Raw genomic sequence first — 18,257 nt, 5'->3', positions numbered from 1 at the left:
ATTTCTTATATATAAAATGTATAAAACTTCTTTATATAATGTATCATGATGTAGTCCAGTCAACTCTTCATGACCCAGCAAAGATAATCCTCTGAGAACAGGAAGGCATGGCAAATCCATTTGGCTGTTTCTCAAGCCAGGTAATCATCAAAATCCATTGTTCATGTGTATGCAGAGATGGGTGACTTCCCTGTCAGGCCAGGTAAACCCAAACCTTTTTGCCTCGTTATATGGTTCACCTGCCCACAGAAACAGAAGGTCATAGTAGGTGCATTTGTTAAACTTCTTTTCTTGACAGCCAAACCCTTACCCAAGATCAGCACCTTTGTCCCTTGAGTCTTGCAACTTTGTTTCCTAAGATCCATAACTTTGCTTGACACAGAGTTGGGCATTTCAGCTAATCAAAAGCTCATCAACATATCTTTACTATTTGTTTTCCCCAGACTGTGCCCTCCCAGAGGGCACCTTTGCAGCTGATTGGTCCTTCACCTTAAACAATCCCTGACTGCCATTCTACCTCCCAGCCAATTCCGGCATGCATCCTAGCCAGCTTCTTTGCTGGCCTATCAGAGGAGGAGGGGAGAAATCTGAATAGCTGTCAGAAGTGTATAAGATGTCTTGTATTTCTCTGTATGCTTATGCTTGTACATTTTGAAGCAAATTGCATCATTTTTGGCCAAATTGTAATAAACCTCTGTGGCTTGTCTTCAACCCAGTGAGTTGGTTTCTCTGTTGTGGCCTATCTGGTTCAGCATATGCTCACCACACACGGATCCTCTTATCTGCAGTCCTAGTTATCCACTATAAGAGGAAGGCACGGGCAATCCTATACATTAATTTCATCATATTAATTTAATCCTATAAATTGATTGTTTCATCATGTCTCCAATCTACAATACTTGAGACCTATATTTTATTGCATGCTTCATATTATGAGTTAAGTTTCCTAAAAGTGAGATACTGAAGGTTGCAAACAGTGCCAGCATGGAGAAAAAAAATAAGAGAAGTATAAAGCAACCAGAAAGTATGTCCAAATATCTTTTAACTAAACTAAGATTTAAAAGAGACATTCACAACAAATGGAAAATGGGGGAAATCAGCAAAGAGGAATTTAAACAAATAACCAATGTATGTAAGGAAAAGGTTCATAAGGCTCAAGCTTGCCAGAAAGATTAAAGACTGTAAAAAGGGGTTCTTTTGTTATGTCAGTAGAAAAAGGAAGAAAAAGGAAATGGTAGGGCCTCTGCATGGAGAAGATGATGAAATGCTAACAGGGGATAGGGAAAAAGTAGAACTGGTCAACATCTTCTTTGCCTCAGTTCAACCTGAGCAATACGGAGTGGGTGAGGCAATAAAAGAAATGCAACCAAAAATAGATAAAGAAGTAATCCAGGAATACCTGGCTACTCTAAATGAATTCAAGTTTCCAGGGCCAGATGGGATAGACTCCCATCCAAGTACTATCCAGGGATGATCCTACTTGCTTTCAAGAACATATGGTACCGAGTTGAATAATTTTAGTTTTTTATACTTGAAGAGTTCTTTCTACCCAATTAAACTGCTAAAGATTGATGCCAACTTCTGCCAGCTGTAGGTGCCTTCTTTATGTGGGGTAGGATTTTTTTCTGTTATGTCATCCCCATTGTGCCGTCCGCCGGACAATAAAAAACTATAAAACTGAAACGTGCTGTCCTTTATCCGGGCGAACTGCAAATCCCTATAAGCTGTCCTATAGATATTGAACAACTGAGTCTGGATAACTTCAAAAAAGGATGTTTATTCATACAAGGTTGTAAACCTGGCACAGATCTTAAAGTTGCAGAAAATGAAACAAATTTCTATAGGTTTTAGTCACAGAATTATCCCTGGTTCCAGAAGGCAAAGGTGATTATAAAACCACTATACCCTAATCACGCTGCCTATATTAGAAGGAGAAACTCTTTCCTTCCCTATCTTTACAGCAAAGATTAGTTCTAGAAGCGATGGAATAACTCTGCTCCTCTAACTAGATTTCCTATTCCAGATCAATATAATTCAATACTTATCTAATTTGGATAGGCTTAGATTGGCCTGGTTTTGAGGATGATTTGTCCCAGTTAGCCTTGCACAGCTCCAGCACGTTGGAAGACTATAGCCAGAATGAAGCTCCAAAATGGAGACTAGACCCTGGTAAAAAGGGCGGTCCTAAGATGTTGCACTCTTTGACCAATCACTGCAAAGAAAACTGCAGCCAGCTCTTGCAGATTCCAAGCCACCTTTCCTAGGCCTTTGCAGCCAGAGGCTCAAACAAAATGTAAAGGAGGGAAAACAAACAAACGACCAATAGGTAAGGCAAACCATCGTCCTGGGGGACGGAACACCCATAGTGAAATGTCCTTCTCTTGGAGATGCCAACACTGATTTCTTCCTGGCACCAGGTTAAGACATAACATCACAACTCCTTATGGGTCTAATAATGTTCAAATCTGTATAGATCTAAACCTTTTCCAATCTGTCTTAAATATTGATTTGTTTATTGTTACAAGTGTAATTCTTATAGTGTCTAATTTGTTCAGAGTGTTTAAATACTCCTCATTGTTTAACATTTGACTTGATATAAATCAATTTGAATTGATTTTATTTATATGCTATCCTGAGATCCCATTAAATTGAGCAAGACACACATGTTTAAACAAATAAGCAGACAAACTCAGTTGCACTAAAGCATACAAGGAATGGTATGGGAAAGTGAAACAGGCAAAGTCTGATAAAGGGAAACAATTTACTCTGCTAATAAAATACAGTTGATTCACACATTTTATGTATCAAGTTTGAATGCTCATATATATCTATTTGGGGATAAACATGTTTTGTTCACACTCCTGCATGTTGAGAATTTGCTGATATTTCATGTCTGTCATCAGTGATGGACTGGATGAGGGCCTACAAGCTGAAACTGAACCAATAAAACAGAAATTCTCCTGGTCAGTTGGAAGGCAGCTCAGGGTGTGGAGTTTCAGCAGCCTGTGCTGGACGGGGTCGCACTCCCCCTGAAGACACCAGTTTGCAGTCTGAGGGTTTTCCTGGACTCATCGTCAACCCTGGAGCCCCAGGTGTCCGTGGTGGTGGCCAGGAGTGCTTTTGCGCAATTAATACTTCTGTGACAACTGCACCCATACCTTGAGACTCTGGGCATGGCCATGATAGTCCATGCTTTAGTTACATCCCGATTGGACTACTGCAACTCTCTCTACATAGGGTTGCCTTTGAAGATAGTTCAGAAGCTCCAATTAGTCCAAAGATCAGCAGCCAGGTTGCTAACTGCAGCACAGTTCAGGGAGCGAACAACTACTCTTTTGCGGCAACTCCACTGGCTGTCGGTCTGCTTCTGGGCTAAGTACAAAGTGCTAGTCATTACCTATAAAGCTCTAAACAGTTCAGTCCCAGTCTATTTGAGAAACCACATCCCAACTTACAATCTCATTTGGTTACTGCAATCATCTGAGGTGGCCCCCTTCTCGATCCCACCCCTATCCCAAGCATGGCTGGCTGGCATGAGAGAGAGGGCCTTCTCTATGGTCACTCTGATTCTCTGAAACACCCTCCCTATTGAAGTGAAAACAGCCCCTTCCCTCCTTTAAAAAATATCCCCACGATGTCCAGGAAGCCGCAGTCTGGGCACTTTTTGGGGCCCACCATCTTTACAGCCTGAAAAGGGAGGCAGGGAAGAGCCAGGAAGCAATACAAGTCTTTTTCAACCTCCCCCAGAGCAGGGTCGGGGATGAATTTATTTACCGGCCTCAAAGAATCAGCTTCCAAATGTCTCAAATGCAACTTCATTGTTTTCCTTCTGCGACCGGAAGTAGTCACCGGGGGGGGGGGGGGAATACTCTGGTTTCTCTTCAGATCATATAAAAAAATCTTAAAACTCATCTTTTCTCCATAGCCTATGGAGTAGATGAATATTAGGAGAAAAAAAAACCCACCACCTCCTGACTGCTTTCTTACTAAAGGATAGCACACTGTAGGGCCACTTCAGACCTATATATTGTATCTCCAGATTTCATCTGAACAGTACTTGGTTATTGCACTTTAGGTAGCCCAAACTTCACCTCTCCCATAGAGCTTATTTTATATGTGCTTTTAATTATGATCTGCATTTTATTGCTTTATCGTGTAATTTTTAATATATATTTGCTTCTGTTTTTATACAATTGTATACAGCATCAAATATTTGCCCTTTGCATGTGTAAACTGCCCTTAGTCCCTTCAGGGAGAGAGGGCAGGTTAGAAATAAATTATAATTATAATTATAATTATTACCATCATTAGTATTAATATTATTAATACTGTTTTCAAGTATGTTTGCTGCTGTTGTTTCATGAATTTTCTATTCCAGTTTTTGAACATTTTTACTCCCCACCACAATTATTTGATCATCTGATAGGGATGATCATGTGTATTATCCTAGAACTTTGAGATCAGTTGATAACTTGACATTCAGCCACTTCAATTTGACTAAATGCTGACAAGATTGAATCAAATGTAACAGAAAATGTTGCATGAAATTTCTATGAATATTTTGCTCAAGAATTATACAATATCAAGAAGAATTTTTTGCTATTGTTATTGTTGTTGCTTTTGTTTTATCCCAGCATCCTAACTACAGCACTGCCATGAACAGAATGGAGGCAAGAGAGGCATAGTCTTTCATCCTTCCCTAAATGTGGCAGTAATAACTTCAACATTGGCTTAAGAGTTATTTTTGAGAGACTTAGTAATTAATTGGCCACTTGGGATTTGCAAATTTATTTCCAAAACGTGTACAATTAAACATTTTTGGGGTTCACATCAAATAGTTTTGACAGAAAGCCACATGAAGTCTCTGAAGCTTCGCTTCAAAACCATCATTACACCAAATGAATTGGACTTAATAAAATTGCCTCCTTGATTTTAGACTGTTGAATTGGTACATCAGCCAGTAGTGTTGAAATAATATCAGAGACATGACAGACATGACAGTATTAGATCTTGGATTGGCACAACAGTTGGTATGGTCTCTAGCTAATGGCTAATTTGTGAGCAAGCTGGCTAACTCCTCAACATTGGGCATTATCTGATGAACTTAAAAACAGACTGAAATCACACAAATTTCAGGAGAGAAGGAGAATCTGCAATATCAGATTAGCCATAAAATAACCATGTCATGTCTTTCAGTGTTGCTTTGCTAGTTCAGATCCTGAATTCTGCTTCAAGAGTCAAGAAACTAGATTTTAGTGAAGCATCTATAGGTACATATCTAGTGAGGTATGTGTTAACCTTTGAAACCTAAGACAAACTAGACATTTAATTAGTCCCTAAATCTGCTTTCATCTCCCTATGCCTAAATGGGGATACAATCTATTTATATACCTCCTGAATTCTGATTCCTGGGATGCAGTTTATAACAGACTTGCATAGGATTGCATGGTTAAGTGATTTAATGAAGAACTTACATTATTCTGAGAGTTCCTTAATTAGCATATAGAAAAGGAGAGAAAATGAACCTGACACAATTTATAAATATTTTGCTAGCATTTTCTATAGCATGTAAGGGTGTGTGAGATATTAGTTTTCATCCTTAATATATACTCTGAAAGAATTTCCTATACTCTCCCATACATAAATATGCTTTAAAATTAGATACTCCCTTAGACTTGGCAAGGAAAAGAACATTAATTTTAAACAGCAATATTCCAAAATGTGTTCATCCCTTTCATAGGCTCCAGAGTGTCTTGAATCAAGACTAGAAAGACAAAGATCACTACCTGTTGCTTTTGTGAACTTTAAAGATCCCATCCATTCAGCTGTTGAACTTGGCTGTATGTAGCTTATTGTACTTCATGTATCTTACAGATCTTCACAAAATGATGAGTAGTTACCAGTAGGATCACCATAGGCCATGTACACGAACAGTCTGAATCATTAGAAGCAGAAACACACTCCTCAAACAGGAGAAACAGAATAATCTTGGTCCGGATACCTAGCCCTACTCCTTTCTACATTTGGAAATAGCAGCATAATATTTAACTTTGACCTGTCAAAAGAGGGAACAGGAAGTTCTAGTTATTCTCAATTCATCATGTCATTGCATTAATTTATTTTAACACTTTTCTGTTACCAATTGATGTGGGGAAAATCAAGTGTGTTCAGGAGTCTGTTGCAAATGGAGGTATTCACTAGGGCTGTGCACAGATGTTTTTCAAAACAGGCTCCAGCTGTTCTGGCTCTTTCAGCCACCCGTAACAGCACGGGTGCAATCATCATTTTTTCCCGGTTGCAACAGACCATGCAGCTGCTGACCACAGCTACTTTTGGTTTCATTTGGCTAAACATGGAGCACAGAGAGGCTGCTGCATGCCTGCATGGGGGTTTCCCTGTGAGCCCTGACCATTGAGCCAATAAGAACAGAAGAAAGCCAAGAAAGCATGTCTTTTAGCCAAGGGGGCTGCTGTTGTGAGCAGATTTCTGAGAGAGACAGATTGTGCTTTAGGCCACTTGTGATCTAAATTCTCAGTGCCAATCACAGCTCTGCATTGCTTGCCATGCTTTTTGACTCAAATAGCAATAAATAAGCATTTACTTTCTACACACTTGAGAAACTGCCACCGATGGTACCCTGCACACGATACAAGCTTCAAATGTGGGGTATCTTGTCATATCTAAAGCCACCATAAAATGAGAAGGTAATTTATATCTTTTGCAAAGAATGGCTAATGCTCCTCCAGGTGGTGTGAAATAAGTGTTTAAAAAAGAGTGACTTAACTCAGTTTCATTGAAAGGGTGTTGAGGGCAAACCATCCCAGAAAGGGTGGTTTCTTAAGTCTGATGTCTTAAACCCAAGTGTTATTGAAAGATATAAGGAGAAAGGATATAAGGATATAAGTAGAAAGGATCCCAGAAAGAGTGGTTTCTTAAGTCTGATGCCTTAAACCCAGATGCTATTGAAGGATATAGGGAGAAAGGATATAAGGATATAAGTAGAAAGGGTCCCAGAAAGGGTGGTTTCTTAAATCTGATGTCACACCCAGGTATTATTGAAGGATCTAAGGAGAAACGATGCCAGAAAATGTAGTTTCTTGAGCTTGAGGCCTTAAACCCAAGTGTTATTGAAGGATCTTAGGAGAAAGATGCCAGAAAAGGTGGTTTCTTAAAACAGATGCCTCAAAAATGACAGAAATGGGATCTAAGAAGTTCCCCAATTGCCACCAATGGGCCGGATCTTCCGGAGCAAAAAAAGATATTTCAGCTGCCAGATTGAAAAATGAAATTTTGTCCAACTGAATTTGGGAGACTCCCAAAAAATGAATCAAGGTGGCCACCAAAATCTGAACACCAAAAATGGCAAGAGGTATAGCTGAATTTCACACCCTTAGTACTCATACCATATATGTACATTTCATACCTAATGGTCTAATGGGACTTTTGATGCCCCAAAGTACTACACTAACATTCAAGCACTTAGCAATGAGAAGTAAATAAAGGTGTTTTGTGGTGTTTCCTTGTGTGCTGCAACCAGCTGAAAATTCAATATCAAGATCCAGAAAGTTTCCAGCTAGTCAAAGTACAGCATAGTTGGATGAGTATATTGTTTGGTTATTTTTTTCAAAATCTTCACATTCTTCATCAATTGTTCATTAATTAAGAAAAATTGTTTTTCTGCCCACTAAGAGCCCTTTGTAAATTGCTAAAGCTTTGGCATCCTTAATTCCATTCTCCCTATATCGATGTGAAAGTTGTGCAAGCATATTTGGTTAAACATTAAAGTCCCCATGTTGTACTGTACTTGACATACACCACAATTTCTGCAAATACACATTCTGTTCCAAGATTGGGATGGGACCCTACATAGGCTTGTTCTCCCACTAATCTAAATTCATGCTATTTATTTCAAGGTACAGTAAGACCCCCCATATTTGTGCGTGATAGATTTCTGCCTAGGTCACAGTTACCTAAAACCATTGATATGACTGAATACCACTAAATATACAGAGATTTACCTGGGGGGAATGGTCTTTCTAGGAATGCACTAGGACCTTCAAGAGAACTCAGTAGTAACCTCCAGGGGAAGTATAGCACACAATCATCTGAAGGACTTAACAAATTCCTAGAGGGACATTTTTCCATCGAGTGCAGATAAGTGAAACTTCAAATAAGAGTTCCATGGTTATGAGGGTCTTACTATATCAGTAACTTGCATTGCTCTAAGGCAAGCATGGGCAAATTAAGGCCCGGCGGCTGGATGCAGCCTTCTGGGTGTTTACCTCAGGCCCTCCTCATTTTCCCTGTGCTCTTGGCAGGACATAGCAGCCAATTGTGTTCTTATGCCAAAAAGATGGGGGAGGATGGCATGCAGCAGCTGAGAGCCTTCTGGAGTGCTCTTAGCCACCATGTGTCTCCCCCTTCTCCCTGCATGACGCAAGGAAGGCATGCAGCGGCTGAGAAACCTCAGGAGCACCCTCAGCTGCCTCCTCCCAGCATAATACGAAGAGGATAACCCAAGGATCAGGGGAGGAGGATTGGGGCAGTCAACATGTGTCCTGCCTTCCGCCCGGCATAAGAATGGGGTGAGCAGCCTAGTCTTTATGCTAGGAGGACAACCTGAGGATGAATCAGCCCCTGCCCTGCCCTCCCCTGGGCCCTGCCCTCTCCCAGGCTCTTCCCACCCAGCATGTGCCCATCCCCCTCCTTCCCAGTCTGGCCCTCCCAGGCAGGCCCACAATGCTGCCCCAAGGCAAAAAGGTTTGCCCATGCCTGCTCTAAGGTTATGAAACATATGCTTTTAAATGTTATGCACAAACCCAATTTACATTCTTGTATACTTATCTATAATAAATATGCAATAATTGTATCTGAAACCAATAACCTGAAAACATTCAGTTAGGATGACACCAGAATAAACCCCTAAGTTTAAAAACCTCATCAGACAGATGCCCACCCACCTCTATATTTATCTTTGTTTTTTAGACAATCGCCAGTGAACTGGAAAGCATGTGTGGTGCCTCATGGCAACCTGCTTGCCCCCCTTCTTTCCCTATCACATGGGGGCATCAGAACAAGGCACATTGGCACTCTGTCCCTCCCCCATCTTTTGTGTTTTCCTCTCAATAATATCAAGACAACAAGACTAAAATGTTGAGTGCTACATAACAATACACTGTCTTGAGTGACCCTAACATACTATTTAATTGTTAAAACATAATAGCAGCTGTGGACTTCCAAAGGTAAATCTAGAGGAAACATTTGCATGTTGCATCATAGGTACTTTCCCCCTAAATGAAAGATTGTGTGTGGGGATCATTTGAAAGAGTTAGGGACTATGTTTGAGTTTTAGCCATAGAGACTTATGCAAATGAAAAGAGAGGCTGCTGATCTTTGGAAATGTCCCAATTCCCATCTGCCTGCTTGCCTCAGAAAATCCTTTGAACAAACAATTGAGATAAAATCTGTCATTGTAACAAGATTAACCATTGGCGGGATTCACAAGCCTGTTGGGATACCTCTATTGCCTTGCAATCTGTTATCTCCGTGAACCTTCCTCGGCTTTCAAATCTGTTTCTTGTACTTACTAAATTTTCTAGGTAATTACTACTTTTATCCCCATTTAAGCAAGCTGATTGTATAAATGTTAGACACTGGTAGGTCCTGGCATAATTGTAATCCTGTGACTTTGCTTTATGCTTGCCTGCTAATGTGGAAGAGCTGAAATGTGCAGTGTGGGATATTTTCTATAATACAGACTCTGGGGACATACAAAGGACACCACACACAGACACACAAGTAAAAAATTGAAAATTGGCACATGTGAGCCATTCTGAACTGGACCGACATATTGCAGGTGCAAAGAACAGAAGGATAAAATGGAATAACAAAGTGCAAGGGAGGACTTAGCATATCGAGAATTTAGAGAAGTTACCTGCTTCCAGATCTTTGAATGCTAGGAGGTTTCATGCAGGCAATATCAATTTCTTTGTGAGAAGATGGGAAGGCAGGGGGAAGGGTATTTTTAAATAAATGTTTATATAATTTATAAATTAGAGACCAAGCAATACTAGATTTTAGCATTGTTTTTTTCCACACTCTATCCATTGACAATTTTCTCTAGAAAAGATGGATAACTTCCCCTTGATCTATATTTGATTAATCATATTTTTAGTCGTCCTGTTCATTGATGGCTCATGATTCAAAAAATTCTGGAGCTTGCCACATTTTTGACATTTTGATCCAATAAAGGAATTCCAAAAGCCTAAATTGTGTTTCTGCTTATGAGCCCCATGGTTGCTCCCCTCCTCCCACCCCCCGCATGATTGAGCGTCGAACAAGAATGTAAGAGTATAGATAATATAGGAAAAAAATGAAGAGGTCTTCATTCTAAAAGGGTTTATTATTCTGACTTGGCTTCTGTTGAAACACCATTCTTTCTTTGTATGCCCTAAAAATGATAATACGTGGATTAAATACAGGAATTCCATTTTTTTCACAATGTTCTCCGTGGCAAAGGTGTTATAAAATTCCATACCTCCCAAACAAATCTGATGCATTCTTTTGTAAGACTGTTGCAAATATTGTTCTTGAGTAGTAATTTTTAATTATGCTTTTCCTTTTTTATCTGTGACTTCCTTTTGTTATATATTCCTGTATTATGATTTTGTTAGTGTTTGCCAATAAAGGCTGTTGTTGTTGAGAAGGTCTTTTCTTTGTGTATAATAAAATGAACTTATCAGTCCCTTTTCACAAGAGAGGATATTTAGGGAGAAACCCTGAATGGAATCAGGAATGTGCTCAAAGCCTTATTTAGAAAATTAACTATCTGTTCTTTGAATACATGTAAACCCCATATTCAGATGACAGTCTGGCTGGAGGTAGAAAGATAAAGTTCTTTATTGTTCTGTCTAACCCTCCTGGGAAGATATTACTTGCATATTATATCTGTTTAGGTATTTAGATGAACAACCTCTTTATTCACCCAGGCTCAGAGAAGATAACAACACGATGGCAACAAAATATTTTAAAATATTATTTAAAAACAAATTGCAGACTTTAAAAAATGCTTTTCTCCCATGCAACGCAACCTCTTGCCTCTTACGGAGGTGATTACAGTTCTATTATCACATTGGAAAGAATTTTAAAATGATTAGGCATTATAATTCTTATTTCAGAAAGCTTGTAATTCTTTTGAAGCACTCCTCTTGCTAAGCAGTCCAAAACTATTTTAAAGGTGTGTATATTGGGAAGGGGGGTTCAACATTGGCAGTCAGGTAAATATTTTTATCATCCATTATTATTCAAGGATATTTCAATATGAAAACTCTAACAACCACAAAGTTTGCTTAGATGTGAACCTCATATATCATTCAGTATAGCATTCTCCCAAATATAGTAAATGTGAATATGGTATACTTCAAATAGCCCTTGCTACTCCTGAGAAGATTCAGCAATAATTACTGTCTAATAATCTTTAGAGCTTTTAGTCCAACTGATAAATCCAGTTTTTCCCATCATTTTTGACAGGGTGGAGGGAGACTCGGTTCTTTAAAGTTGGTGGGATTGTGTGTTTGTTTGTTTTCCCAGGGCAAATTGAACATAGAGTTGCACTGGAGGACCAAGAGATTTCTAGAGAGAAAATTTTAATAAAATCCATGGATCTATAATAGTTAAGCTATCATATGTGGAGGGCCCACTATACTAAAAAAATGAAAAAAGCAAACCTTGATTTTATTTGCTATTTTATATAAGGGGCATCATTTTACATTTATTAAAGATGTTGGTATCCTCAAAGGACTTTGGAACCAAACCCCAGAGGATACCAAGGATCCCCTGTATGGCGATAAATTTACATTGCATCATACCAAAATAATATATAAACATTACAAATAAAAACACCAAATGCATAATATAGGCCTTTTCTCAAGCAATCAGTCTTTGATGGCCTGCCAGAACAACAATACAATAACAACAACAACTACTACTATTACAAAAAGGCTTTACCTGCATATGACAGTATAGCAAAGTGGGTGGTGACATGTTGCTTGGAGTAATGTCAGCTGAGGTGCCAAAGCGACATGGGATTGTGGAGGGGGAAGAAGAGTAACCTTTTTTTCAGTCCCTCCCTTTTTTGATCAACCAATTTTTCTGGCCAAAGTAACTCCAGGTGATGAGCAACTGACATGGGCCCACATTACGCCTACAGGCTGCCATGATGAGGAGAAGGTCAGTGGGATGGTCAGTGCTGCCAAGGAGAATTTAATGGCCATGCAAACAGTTGTAGCCAGTTCTGACTTGGAAGTATCCCAGCTGTTTACCTGGACCCAACGGCCCAAAGTCAAGGATTGCTCCAGATTCTTTGAGAGAATTTGAAGCAATATTTGTCTTTGATTAACATGTTTAAAATCCACATTAAGGTGGCCCTTAGCCAGGGTTTGACCTGGATTAACTCCATGTGCCATTTAGCCAGCAAGGAGCTTCTTCACTCTTCACTCAGGAGAAGCCACTGAGGGCTATAACCTCTTTCACAGAAATAGAACAAAGGGGAGAGGAGGGGGAGTAGCTTTATATGTCAAAAACAGTTACGTTGCAGAAGAAATGCAAGACTGTAATCCGGGAAACCAGCTTGAAAGCATCTGGATAAGAATCAAGGGAACCGGGACTCAAAAAGATCTTGTCGTGGGTGTCTACTACAGACCTCCGAGTCAGGATGAAGGACTTGATGAAGCCTTCTGTCAACAGCTGACCAAACAGGCACAAAGAAGAGATATAGTAGTCATGGGCGATTTCAATTATCCCGATATCTGCTGGAAAACAAACTCAGCCAAGAGTACAAAGTCCAACAAATTCCTCACTTGCCTTGCAGATAATTTTATGGTCCAGAAGGTAGAAGAGGCAACAGGGGGATCAGCAACTCTTGATCTAATCTTAACAAATGTGGAAGACCTGATCAATACAGTTGAAGTGGTTGGATCCTTAGGGGCAAGTGACCATGTGCTCCTGCAGTTTGCAATACAAAGGAATGCTGAAACTAAGACAAGTCAAACACACATTCTGGACTTTAAGAGAGCTGACTTCCAAAAACTGAAGGAATTACTGAGCGGCATTCCATGGATGCCGATATTAAAAAACAAGGGAGTTAAGGATGGATGGGAGTTTTTCAAAAGTGAAATACTCAAGGCACAAATGCAAACAGTGCCAACAAAGAAGAAAAATAAGACAAGTGCAAAGAAGCCAGAATGGATGTCCAAAGAACTTCTAACTGAGCTAAAGCTCAAAAGTGACATGCAAAAGAAGTGGAAAAGGGGAGAAATCACCAAAGAAGAATTCAAATGTATAGCCAACACCTGTAGGGAAAAGGTTCGCAAGGCTAAAGCGCAAAATGAGCTCAGGCTTGCCAGGGACATAAAAAACAACAAAAAAGGCTTTTTTGCTTACGTTGGTAGAAAAAGGAAGAAAAAGGAGGCGATAGGGCCATTGCAAGGAGAAGATGGGGTGATGGCGACAGGGGACAGGGAAAAGGCAGAACTACTTAATGCCTTCTTTGCCTCGGTCTTCTCACAAAAAGAAAGCCATCTTCAACCTCAGCAACATGGAATGGACGAAGGATTGGGGGAAATCCAACCCCAAATAGGGAAACAAGTTGTCCAGGAACACCTGGCCACTCTAAACGAATTCAAGTCCCCAGGGCCAGATCAGCTACATCCAAGAGTACTGAAGGAACTAGCGGAAATTATTTCAGAACCACTGGCAATTATCTTCGAGAGTTCTTGGAGAACGGGAGAAGTCCCAGCAGATTGGAGGAGGGCGAATGTGGTCCCTATCTTCAAGAAGGGAAAAAAGAACGACCCAAACAATTACCGTCCGGTCAGCCTCACATCAATACCAGGCAAAATTCTGGAAAAGATCATTAAGGAAGTGGTCTGCGAACACTTAGAAACAAATGCGGTCATTGCTAATAGTCAACACGGATTTACCAAAAACAAGTCATGCCAGACTAATCTGATCTCTTTTTTCGATAGAGTTACGAGTTGGGTCGATACAGGGAATGCTGTGGATGTAGCGTACCTGGATTTCAGTAAGGCCTTCGACAAAGTCCCCCACGACCTTCTGGCAAACAAACTAGTAAAATGTGGGCTAGACAAAACTACGGTTAGGTGGATCTGTAATTGGCTAAGCGAATGAACCCAAAGGGTGCTCACCAATGCGTCGTCTTCATCATGGAAAGAAGTGACAAGTGGAGTGCCGCAGGGCTCCGTCCTGGGCCCGGTTCTGTTCAACATCTTTATTAACGACTTAGACGAAGGGTTAGAAGGCACGATCATCAGGTTTGCAGACGACACAAAACTGGGAGGGATAGCTAACACTCCAGAAGACAGGAGCAGAATTCAAAACGATCTTGACAGACTAGAGAGATGGGCCAAAACTAACAAAATGAAGTTCAACAGGGACAAATGCAAGATACTTCACTTCGGCAGAAAAAATGGAAATCAAAGATACAGAATGGGGGACGCCTGGCTTGACAGCAGTGTGTGCGAAAAAACCTTGGAGTCCTTGTGGATAACAAGTTAAACATGAGCCAACAATGTGATGCGGCTGCTAAAAAAGCCAATGGGATTCTGGCCTGCATCAATAGGGGAATAGCGTTTAGATCCAGGGAAGTTATGCTCCCCCTCTATTCTGCCTTGGTCAGACCACACCTGGAATACTGTGTCCAATTTTGGGCACCACAGTTGAAGGGAGATGTTGACAAGCTGGAAAGCGTCCAGAGGAGGGCGACTAAAATGATTAAGGGTCTGGAGAACAAGCCCTATGAGGAGCGGCTTAAAGAGCTGGGCATGTTTAGCCTGCAGAAGAGAAGGCTGAGAGGAGACATGATAGCCATGTACAAATACGTGAAGGGAAGTCATAGGGAGGAGGGAGCAAGCTTGTTTTCTGCTGCCCTGCAGACTAGGACACGGAACAATGGCTTCAAACTACAGGAAAGGAGATTCCACCTGAACATCAGGAAGAACTTCCTCACTGTGAGAGCTGTTCGACATGGAACTCTCTCCCCGGGGCCGTGGTGGAGGCTCCTTCTTTGGAGGCTTTTAAGCAGAGGCTGGATGGCCATCTGTCGGGGGTGCTTTGAATGCGATTTCCTGCTTCTTAGCAGGGGGTTGGACTGGATGGCCCATGTGGTCTCTTCCAACTCTACTATTCTATGATTCTAAGCGGTCAGTATAGATGTGCCCCCGTAAGTCCTGTTTTTGTTCCTTACAGATGTACTTTTGGCAATCATGATCCAATGAGAAGGCCCTCCCCAGAAGATCTCAAAAGGCAAGCAGGTTCATATGAAAGGATACAGTTCTGCAAATAACTTATCTTTAACAACTTTATCACATGAGCCAAGCAAAGTGTCTTGCTTTCCATGGCTTCGCAGAAGAAACAGAAGGGCCCCATGCACCATTCCCTCATAACAGCACTTCCTCCATCACATGTGAGAAGCATCCCCCAGGTAGTGAGGATCCATGCTGGCTCCATTGGAGCCAGCACAACACAGTCAGGCTCCGGTGTTGGGAGGGAAGCATCATATGATGCTTCCACTCCAATTATGAGCATGCCCATCCATCGCCATTGCCTTTCCAATAATAGTCCTGAATTTACGCCTCTTCCAGCACTTGGAAGGCGATGACAATTTGGATAATCCACCCCCTCCTGATGATTTCGACATAACTAGCACTTTTGGCCCAGCTTTTTCCAGATTTTATCCAAGATTTTATCTTTTGTCCTTGCAGGTGATTTTTATGACTTGTTTTTATTGTTGTTTTGATCTGTTTTATTGCTTTGTTTTATTGTTGTTGACTGGGCTTGGCCCCATGTAAGCCGCCCCAAGTCCTTTCGGGGAGATGGGGCGGGGTATAAAAATAAAATTATTATTATTATTATTACTACTACTATTATTATCGCTGGACTGGCAGGGAAGCATCCCAGGGTGCTTCTCAAGTCCCGTTTGATGAGGTTGCTAGTCATGTGTACACTGAAGAATTTAGAAGAAATCAAAATAAACATCTGATAAATAATAATGACAATGCATGCAGAAAAACATTAATTGTATCCACCAAAATGACTAAAGAAGCTATAACTATGGGCACACAATCTTACCAGCTATCTATGGGTTTGCTGTCTAACCTGAAATACAAATACCAGACTAGGACAGATATTAAATCCAGTTCTAGCCATGTTCGTTTTTGTGGGTCCTGATTTCTGTAATGAGTTAGAACAAAAAGTAAAATTTAGTTGCTTATAAGACTTCCAGATTTTCTAATCACCTGACAATTAAACAACAAGGCCTTGAATCACACATACTTTCATTTAACTTGTAACTTTTAAATGGATTATGAAGGTCATGACTTAAACAGAGGGAGCTGTATTTTTTATTTTGGTCTGGTTTTAATTTGTGTAATCTTCCCATTAAATATAGCTATTTATGACATTTGTTAAAAGCCTATATTGCTAATTTAACTATAAAAAATCTAATGGAGTTGTATTGGAAGTTTTCCATAAAATTAATGTCCCAGACTTAATGGATGTCTAAGGTATCATTATTAACGGGAATATTCCATAAACTAAAATCAGACCTTTTTGAATGGGTGATGTGATACAGTTAGATCGGAACTTGTTTAAAACTGGAAAAGAGCCAAAGTACCTAGGAATTCAATTTAAACACCTTATATAGGTTAATGCTTTTACAGTATTTGCTTTAATTAGTGCTTTATTAAATGCCCAATTTTACTAGCATGTTAAGAGAGAAATACCTGCCAACCTGTGGGTAGAGAGATTTCTTTAAGTGGCAAGACCACTTTATTGTCTTTCCTATCCTGCCAATGTAACAGATTTCATATATATATATATATATATATATATATATATATATATATATATAAAAAAAGTGGTACATTGCCTTAAGTAGCATTATTTTAGACACTGTGAAAGTGCTTGGCAATATATACTATGGTATATCCATTGTTTAATGGAGTGAAAAGTAGAAGCTCACAGCCTTATAAAGACTAGATATACTAACACAGCTAGAAATTTGTTTGTTTACTTTCTTACATCCTGACAGTTTAAATTATTGTGAACAGTTTGAGTAATAAATTATTAAATGATTAAAAATTCACAACTACATTATTTCTGAAGTTTCTTGCTCCAGAATATTGATTTATTTTTATTTTTCATTATCTAGAATATTGTTTTTATGTACTGCATTAGACTTAATGGAAAACATAGAAACATAGCCGTCCCGACGTAATTTTTGGGAGCAGGCGATTGGAATTTTGGCGGCCCTCCTGAATTTTGGCGCCCCCCCCCAAACAAATTGCTGATAAATACCGCCAGCAGCAGTGGAAGAAGGCCCAGCCACCCGTCCGTGCGGCCGCCCTCCTGCTCTTCCTTGCTGTCCAAGGACTCCTCGCGTGCCGCGCACCCGTCAATGGGCCTGTGCATGGTCTGCGCCACAGGCGACCACCTAATTTGCCTTATTGTTGGACCACCTCTGCATAGAAGGTATCTGTAATCTGAAATATATGATTTATGAATGTGTGTTTGTGTACATGCATGAAAGAGATTTATATCCCAAACTTCAACAGTTTTCCAGGGCAACCTAGAAAAGGTTGTAAATTATGGCAAAACAAATTAAAGCAAAAATATTGACATCATGATCCTGAAAGACTCCAGAATCTGTTAAAAAATGGACTAACCTTTGGTAGTTGTGGAGAGACTGCAAATCTGTTTATCTTTCCTTTCTGGAAAGTTGTACAGTTTCCAGCCTCCCTGAAATGGTGGTTTCATTTTCAAAGGTAAGAAGGTATAGGTCTGACTATCGTTCTTGGGGTTTTCTTTTTTACCTTGGTGGGCAAAGGAGGATCCTCTTAGTCCAAAAATATCCAAAGTACTTCCAATTTCTCCCCAAAATTTGGAAAAATAATTTTGCAAGTTCTTTTCTTAATGTCAAAATTATATCAAGCTTACAGATAAGCACATGGGGAAATTATTAGTTGAATTGTACCCAAGTCTTGAAGAATTACTAGCGAAGCTCTCCAAGGTCAAAAACAAGTCTGAACAGAATCTGAAAGGATTAGAAAAAGTGTCTCCTGCCATCTGTGCAATTTATGGACCATAGTTAGCAATCTGGAAAATCTTGAATCTTTGGCCATAGATTGAAAGCTTGTTCTCCTGATCACCATTTCGTTCTTCATTTTTGCTTCCTTCCTCTA

The sequence above is a fragment of the Anolis carolinensis genome, chromosome 3 (genome assembly GCF_035594765.1).
Source record: "Anolis carolinensis isolate JA03-04 chromosome 3, rAnoCar3.1.pri, whole genome shotgun sequence".
NCBI lineage: Eukaryota > Metazoa > Chordata > Lepidosauria > Squamata > Dactyloidae > Anolis > Anolis carolinensis.
This window is presented reverse-complemented; position numbering follows the sequence as displayed.